Consider the following 7431-nt stretch of genomic DNA (forward strand, 5'->3'; position numbering starts at 1 on the left):
TTTGACTCACTGTTTTAAGATTCCAATTCATAATCAACTGATAGCATGGCTTAGGGCCTCTGCAGAGGTGAAGCACGCAACCAAACAGAAGCATTCAATGTGTGAGCCAGGAAACAAGAGGAAGAGACCAAGGCCCCAAAGACTTAAAACTTCCCACAAGGCCCCACTGCCCCCAGGCTCAACCATCTTTCAATAGGGGCATCCCTAAGGACAAAGCCTGTAAGCATATTGGCCTTTGAAGGACATTTATCCAAACCCAGTCACATATGGTTTAAGACTTCAACACATTGACTTTGAGGAGCACAGGACAAGACGTTTAAATCGTGTTGCTTTGAATATACACACTTGAGTCACGAAAGTTCAGATTACCAGAAAGGTTCATAGAATTTTGACCACATATCTTATAGGACCAGAAAGATGGTTCTTCAGGTAGAGATGCTGTCCACCAACCCTATGACTTTGATCACAGAAATTCACAGGGTAGAAGGCAAGAACAGACTTCTGCAAGCCAGCCTTTAGTCGCTACATGAATGTCATGCAATGTGTACATTATACACGTAAGCAAAACACCATTCAATTAAAATATAAAAATAATAAGACTTATAAATTACAGTCAAAATGAAGATAAGATGTGGCAAAGGCTCTGAAAGGGCACATTAGTATCTGATTATCATTGTTATTATTATTATTATTATATTATTATTATTATTGAAAATAAATTCTCTCATACAATACATCCCAACCACAGTGTTCCTCCACTCCTCTCAGCCTTTCCCTGCCTTCTCCTATCCCCCACATCCACTCCTCCTCCATTTCCTCTTCAGAAAAGAGCAGGCCTCCAAGAGATAAGCAGGCCTCCAACTATGACAAAACAAGATACAGTAAGACAAAGTAAAAGTCCTCATATTGAGAATGGACAATGCAACCCAATAGGAAACTCCCAAGAGCAGGCAAAAGGGTCTCCCACTGTTAGGAGTCCCCCCAAAACGCCAAGCTAACAGTTGTAACATGCACAGGACACATGGGGGGCTCCATGCTTGCTGCTTCAGTCTCTCTGAGCCCACGTGGGCCCTGCTTAGTTGCTTCAGTGGGCCATGTTCTCTCAGTGCCCTCCATTCTCTCTGACTCCTACAATCTTTCCTCCTCCTATTCTACAGGGCTCCCTGATCTCTGAAGGGAGAAACCCTATGAAGACCTCCCGTTTAGACCCTGTCCTCATAATGTCTGCCTGTGGTTCTCTGTATCCACTCCCATCTGCTGCTGGATGGAGCTTCTCTAGTGACAACTGGAAAGAGCACCATTCTGTGAGTACAGCAGAATTATCGAGAGGAGTCATTCCATGTTTTGTTTTGTGTTTGCTTGGTTTTGGCAATCCTGGTTGGTTCTCCTGTAGGTCTCTGGACTCTCCAGTCTCTAGTTGCTGACCTTCCAGGCAGTGTAAGACATAGGCTCCCTTTTGTGATATGGCCCTCAAGTGAAACCAGACACTGATGGGCCACTCCCACAAGTTCTGTGGCATCATTGACCCAGCACATCTTGCAGGCAGAACAGATTGTAGGTTGAGAGTTTTGTGGCTATGTTGGTGTCCAGGTTTCTCTTTCTGTAGCCTTCAGAGTACTTCTATTGGATACAGAGTTGGTAAGAACGTTTTTCCCTTTGTAGGCTGCCACTTTGTCTGAATGATGGTGTCCTTTGCCTTATGAAAGCTTTCTAGTTTCATGAGGTTCCATTTATTAATTGTCCATGTTACTGCCTATGCACTAAAATTGATGTTCTGTTCAGAAAGTTGTCTCCTGTGCCAATGTAGTCAAGGCTGTTCCCCACTTTTTCTTCTATCAGGTTCAGTGTTTCAGGTTTTATTTTGAGGTCTTTGGTCCACTTGGACTTGCGTTTTGTGAACGGTAATAAATGTGGATCTATTTGCGTTCTTCTAAATGCAGACATCAAGTTTGACCAGTACCACTCATTAATATGCTTTCTTTTTCCAATGTGTACTTTTTATTTCTTTATTTAAAAAAAAGATATTCTCAAATAAAAATGTTTTCATTTGCTCCTTTCTGATTTGTATCTCCTTCAGATGCCTTATTGCTTTAGCTAAGACTTCAAGTACTATATTTACTAGCTATGGGGAGAGTGAAAACCTTGTCTTGTTTCTGATTTTAGTGGAATTGCTTTGAGTTTCTCTCCATGGATAAGAATGCTGATTCTTAAGACTGGTGTGGACTATCTCAATTACAACTATGTAACCACAGCTCTGGGAGGAAGTGCTCCCAGAAGGAGTTAAATGACAGCGCTGTGTCTGTGGTGATGTTTCAGCCAACAGAAGGGCAGGATAAACTCTGAGCATGCAGACTGTGGTCATCTGGGCTCTTTCTACCTCTCTGCACCCTCCATCTAAGCCAGTGGTTCTCAACCTTCCTAATGCTGGGATCCTCTAATATAGTTCCTCGTGTTGCAGAGATCCTTAGAGCTAAAATTGTTTTCCTTGCTACTTCAAACTGTAACTTTGCTACTGTTATGAATCATAATGTAAATATCTGTGTTTTCCTGTGGTCTTAGTTGACCACTGTGAAAGGGTCATTTAATGCACGCTAGCGCGCGCGCGCACACACACACACACACACACACACACACACACACACACACTAAAGGGGTCACAATCCATAGGTAAGAACCACAAATCTAAGTTCATCATGCACAGCTCATTCAGGTACAATCTGTACCCTGGAACAGTTGCTGTAGCTAATGCACAGAATTTAGGAAATTAATTTGAGATGGCTGAATGCTATTAATGCCTGGACCTAAGCTTCTAAAAACTGAGACTTCCACTTAACAAATTTATCAGCAAATTGATCCAATACCCCCAGTGGGCAAAAGTTTTATACTGTATACATAAATTTCAATAATGAAAGACAGTTTATTTGATACAAAAGACAATTCTTGTCCCTTAAGTCATACACACACACACACACACACACACACACACACACAAAGACATGGCCCTAGTCCTTTTTATTTACAGTTATTCAAGGTGTCTAACAGGTAGTACTGGGTACCAATGATTCTGGTTTCCAAAACACTAGAGAAACTAACAGGGTATTTCTCTGCCATTTATCCTGAAAACTATAAACATTAACCAATCACACACATTTAGAAAAACAGAATTACTCTTATGTTTCCATGGAAAGTTAAGGTGGGTGACTCGGAGGACAGACGAAACACCAAAACCAGAGTCTGGAGAAGGAACACTCCTAAACTTAGGGTGGCTTTAAAATGAGAGGAAAGTAGATCAGGAGAAGGTGCCACAGCCGGAGCATGGGCAGCAAGTGTGGGCCGTCTGGAGCAGAGTGATGCTGTTGGTATGATTGACAGAAGAGAAGGCAGATCATCATAGGAGATGAAACTACAGAGTCAGGCAAAGGAAAGTACCCCAAGCTTGGTAATATCATGCTATTAACTTTGTGTTTTCTAGGACTAGTGAGAAACCACTACAGGACTTTGAGCTGGAGAAAGGAGGCTAGCATGATTAGATGTACTATTTTAAATAGATCTCATGAGTTACTATATACAAGACTGTTTTTATAAAGGGAAACAAGATTAGAAAGATAAACATGCAAGACTCTGGCTATCACCTGTTGTAGTGATGGGGTAAGTCACTGGAGACTCATTCAGTCATATATATTAAGTTCCCCTGGGTGCCAGGCTCTCACCTGGGCCTGCAGAGGTGGAGAAGTTTAAGCAACAGCAAGACAAAGCAAGCATGAGCCACTTGGCAAATCACACGTGGGCTGGGAGAAAAGAAATTTATTGAGAATAATTTCAAGTCTCAGGCTCATCTACCGTATGTGAATAGAGGACTAGGAGGGGAGTTTGGAGGAGAGATTTCCTGTGTGGACTTGAATGCTTAGAGTCTTCAAGTAATTGGAGATATTCTGAGCAGATATTAAAGTCAAGGGAGGGGGCTGGAGAGATGTTAAGAGCACTGACAGCTTTTCCAAAAGTCCTGAGTTCAATTCCCAGCAACCACATAGTGGCTCACAACCATCTGTAATGGGGATCCAATGCCTTCTTCTGGTGTGTCTGAAGATAGCTACAGTGTGCTCACATACATGAAATAAATAAATCTCAAAAAAAAAAAAAAAAAAAAAGTCAAGGGAGACCACAACTGACAGGGGAGGAGTGTGGATCATTCGCACACTTGCACACACAAGAGCCAGGTAAAGTCCTGGGTGAGACTCAAATACAAAGTGTGAAAGAACATTCGGGGCTTGGTATAGCCCTCATTGTACAATTACTCAGGTTACAGGAAAATGAACCTGAAAATAGAGTCCCCCCTCCTCCATCAAAAAAAATAACTGAAGCAATAAATGAAAAGCTCTGACTGTGGGTGTGGTGCCTTGAAATATGAAAACGGCAGGTCTCAGTCAATGGTGGGTAATTCTGCTGGTAATTCAGGACAGGTGGAAACTAGTCCTTTGTCCCAGAGCTTACTGATCATCGATTCCAACTATGACAATTGGAAGAGACAGCAGTGGGGAGCTCTCAGGAGATGCCAACTGTGAAGGGGGAAGGGATGCACAGAGGTAAACAGGGTGACTTTTCTGCAGTTCTGATATTCTGAGACTCCAATCTCTAAAAAGCGTCTGTTTCACACAGAGCATGTGACATCAAACACTGAGGGGATCCCGACACTGAGGGAATCCCGGGGGATCCCGGGGCTCAGCTAGATGTACTCACTGTGCCTGCCAAATGCCACACACTCTTCTTCAACTATCTAGGAAAATTTGTCTCCAGGAAAGCACTGACCCACAATTAGAAAGCTGTTTGGAAGGGTTCCAAGGACAGGAAAGAAACAGTTGACAGTTGACCTAAGGCTTCTATTACCAGAAGAGCTGCTCTGTGTAACATTTCAATATGCACAAGTGCTCCGAGTAAAGTACCTGCATTCACAGGAAACAAACCCTCGGTTTCAGACAGATTTGTCTTCCCAAATACATCATTACCGTAAGCCAAGCTGTCTAATTCCTTAAACACGAACTCACCGCATCCTGCCGCTTACATTAAACTGCCTGAAGCAGGCACATAGCCCTTATGATCCTCCAAACCTCACATCTCCGCGGTGCCTTTGTGTTTTACTGCATAAGCTTTATGATGGTAAGAGATCACAAGCTGTCATTTGTCACTTTGGGGTGGCAGTAACTTAGAATCTAGTGAGCAAAATTCACAAGCCTCCCAGGAAATATAGAAGTTCAGAAGATGCTGGAGAGGGAGCAAATAGGAGACCCGTTTAAAGGGGGGCTACGTGTGGTGGAAATCAGACTGACTAAAGGCAAGCCCCAGAGTATGCTAGGGAAGGAAACACAAGGAAACTTTAAGGCAGGTTATTAATGGATATAGACCAGACGACAGAGGTGGTTGAGACCATGTTTGAACTAGGAATAAAAATAGTAAGTCCATTTTTAATAGTAGCCCTCATTTATCAAGTGCTATGTGCTGCAGGACTGTGCATGGTACCAGGCGTTCTGTAATATAATAATGTGTTTGGCCATTACAGCAATCCCATAGACTGTTGAATCACCCATCTTCTCCACACTTCAGTTTATAAATCTGAAAAATGGAAATTATAATGGATCCCAAGCGCACCCACAAAAAAATAAAAGGCAAAAGGAAAAGATGTAATGGATTTTAGAAAACTCTAAAAGCTTCTGTAGAGCAAAGGAAACATCAGGGCAAGAGAGCAACTTATGAAAAAAGAGGGAAAACCCTGCAGATCATAAGTCTGAGAAAGTTTGATATTCAAAATACACAAAAAGCTCAGCTCTACAGCAAAAAGAAAAGGAGAGCACAAGAGGTAAATAGACATTGTTCAAAGAAGACATGCAAGTAGCCAATGAACATGAACTAAAAATGTCTCATTGGCAAATTAAAGCCACCACGCAACATAATTTCAGAGCTGTTGCAATAACAGTCATCAATAAAGTGAAAGAAGTGATGGAGATAGTCCTGACAAAGGGTACCCAGGTACACTCCTGTGGAATTGTAAACTAATACAACCATCGTGGAAAATAATTAAATAATTAAATACACACCCAATACATACACAGACACACAGTACTACTATGTAGCAATAGTCAATTCAGATTCATAATCTACAAATGGACTTTATTAGAATCTTAGGAACTGTAATTTGAAAGAGGTAGTTAGTTCTGACTATCAGGTCTGAGGGAATCAAAGAGTGTTGGATAGGAACTAAGTGATAGGACCATGTGAAGAAATAGAATAAAATATATAACAGTCATCACACAAGTGTCCAATAACCTCTTGATACACACCAGATAATGAGGTTGGACTTTTTTACTTTTTATTTTACTTATAAGACATCTCAAAATTATAAACACCAATAACTTGTTGATAAGAACTCACAGATCAGCACCAGCACCAGATCACGTAGGGCGCAGAGGGGGCAGACACCCCCACGGTCCCTAGAGGACTGCCCATGCAATCTTAGGNTCACTGGTGAGTGGAACACAACAGCTGCTCCAATCCAATAGTGATGGGCCTGTGACAGCAGGAATAAGGACACCAGAGCCTTTCCTGACCAGAGGCTCAGGTTCCTTTTCATCAGTTCAGATTTACCTTGGTTTCAAACACACCAGACAACTCCACGGTCCTCAAAGAAGACACCACTTCCACGCACTGTAACAGGCCCAGGATCTTAGGACAACAGGATCCCAAGATAACAGAAGCTGGGTCACACTAGTATTTGAGTGTCTCAGAGGAGCTTGAGTATCAAGAACTCAGACACACCCAGAATCTCAGGTTCACAGGAGCCCACTATCAAAGAATCACAGAGAAATCTGGATTCTGAGAAGTCCTGAATCAACTGTGATTATAGGAAGACAGGCTCCAATCAGATATATTGAGGGCAGCAAGCACTAGAGATAATCAGGTGGCAGGAGGCAAGCATAAGAACAGAAGCAACAGAAACCAAGGTTACTTGGCATCATCAGAACCAAACACTCCCACCATAGCAAGTCCTCCATACACCATCACATCAGAAAAGCAGGACATGAATCTAAAGTCACTTCTCATGATGATGATGGAGGAATTTAAGAAGGAAATATTGGAAATCACAGGTAAACAGAAGATATTAAAGTGGAAACACAAAATTCCCTAAAGAGTTACAGTAAAACGCTACCAAACACTAACAAAAGGAGATGGAATTGAACAAAACCATACAGGANCTAAAAATGAAAGTAGAAACAATAAAGAAAACCCAAAAGGAGACAACTCTGGAGATAGAAACCCTAGGAAAGAAATCAGGAAGGATAGATGAAAGCATCAGCAACATAATACAAGAGATGGAAGAGAGAAACTCAGGTGCAGAAGATTCCATAGGGAACATGGACACAACAATCAAAGAAAATGCAA

Source organism: Mus pahari, chromosome 1 (assembly GCF_900095145.1).
Source record: "Mus pahari chromosome 1, PAHARI_EIJ_v1.1, whole genome shotgun sequence".
Taxonomy (NCBI): domain Eukaryota; kingdom Metazoa; phylum Chordata; class Mammalia; order Rodentia; family Muridae; genus Mus; species Mus pahari.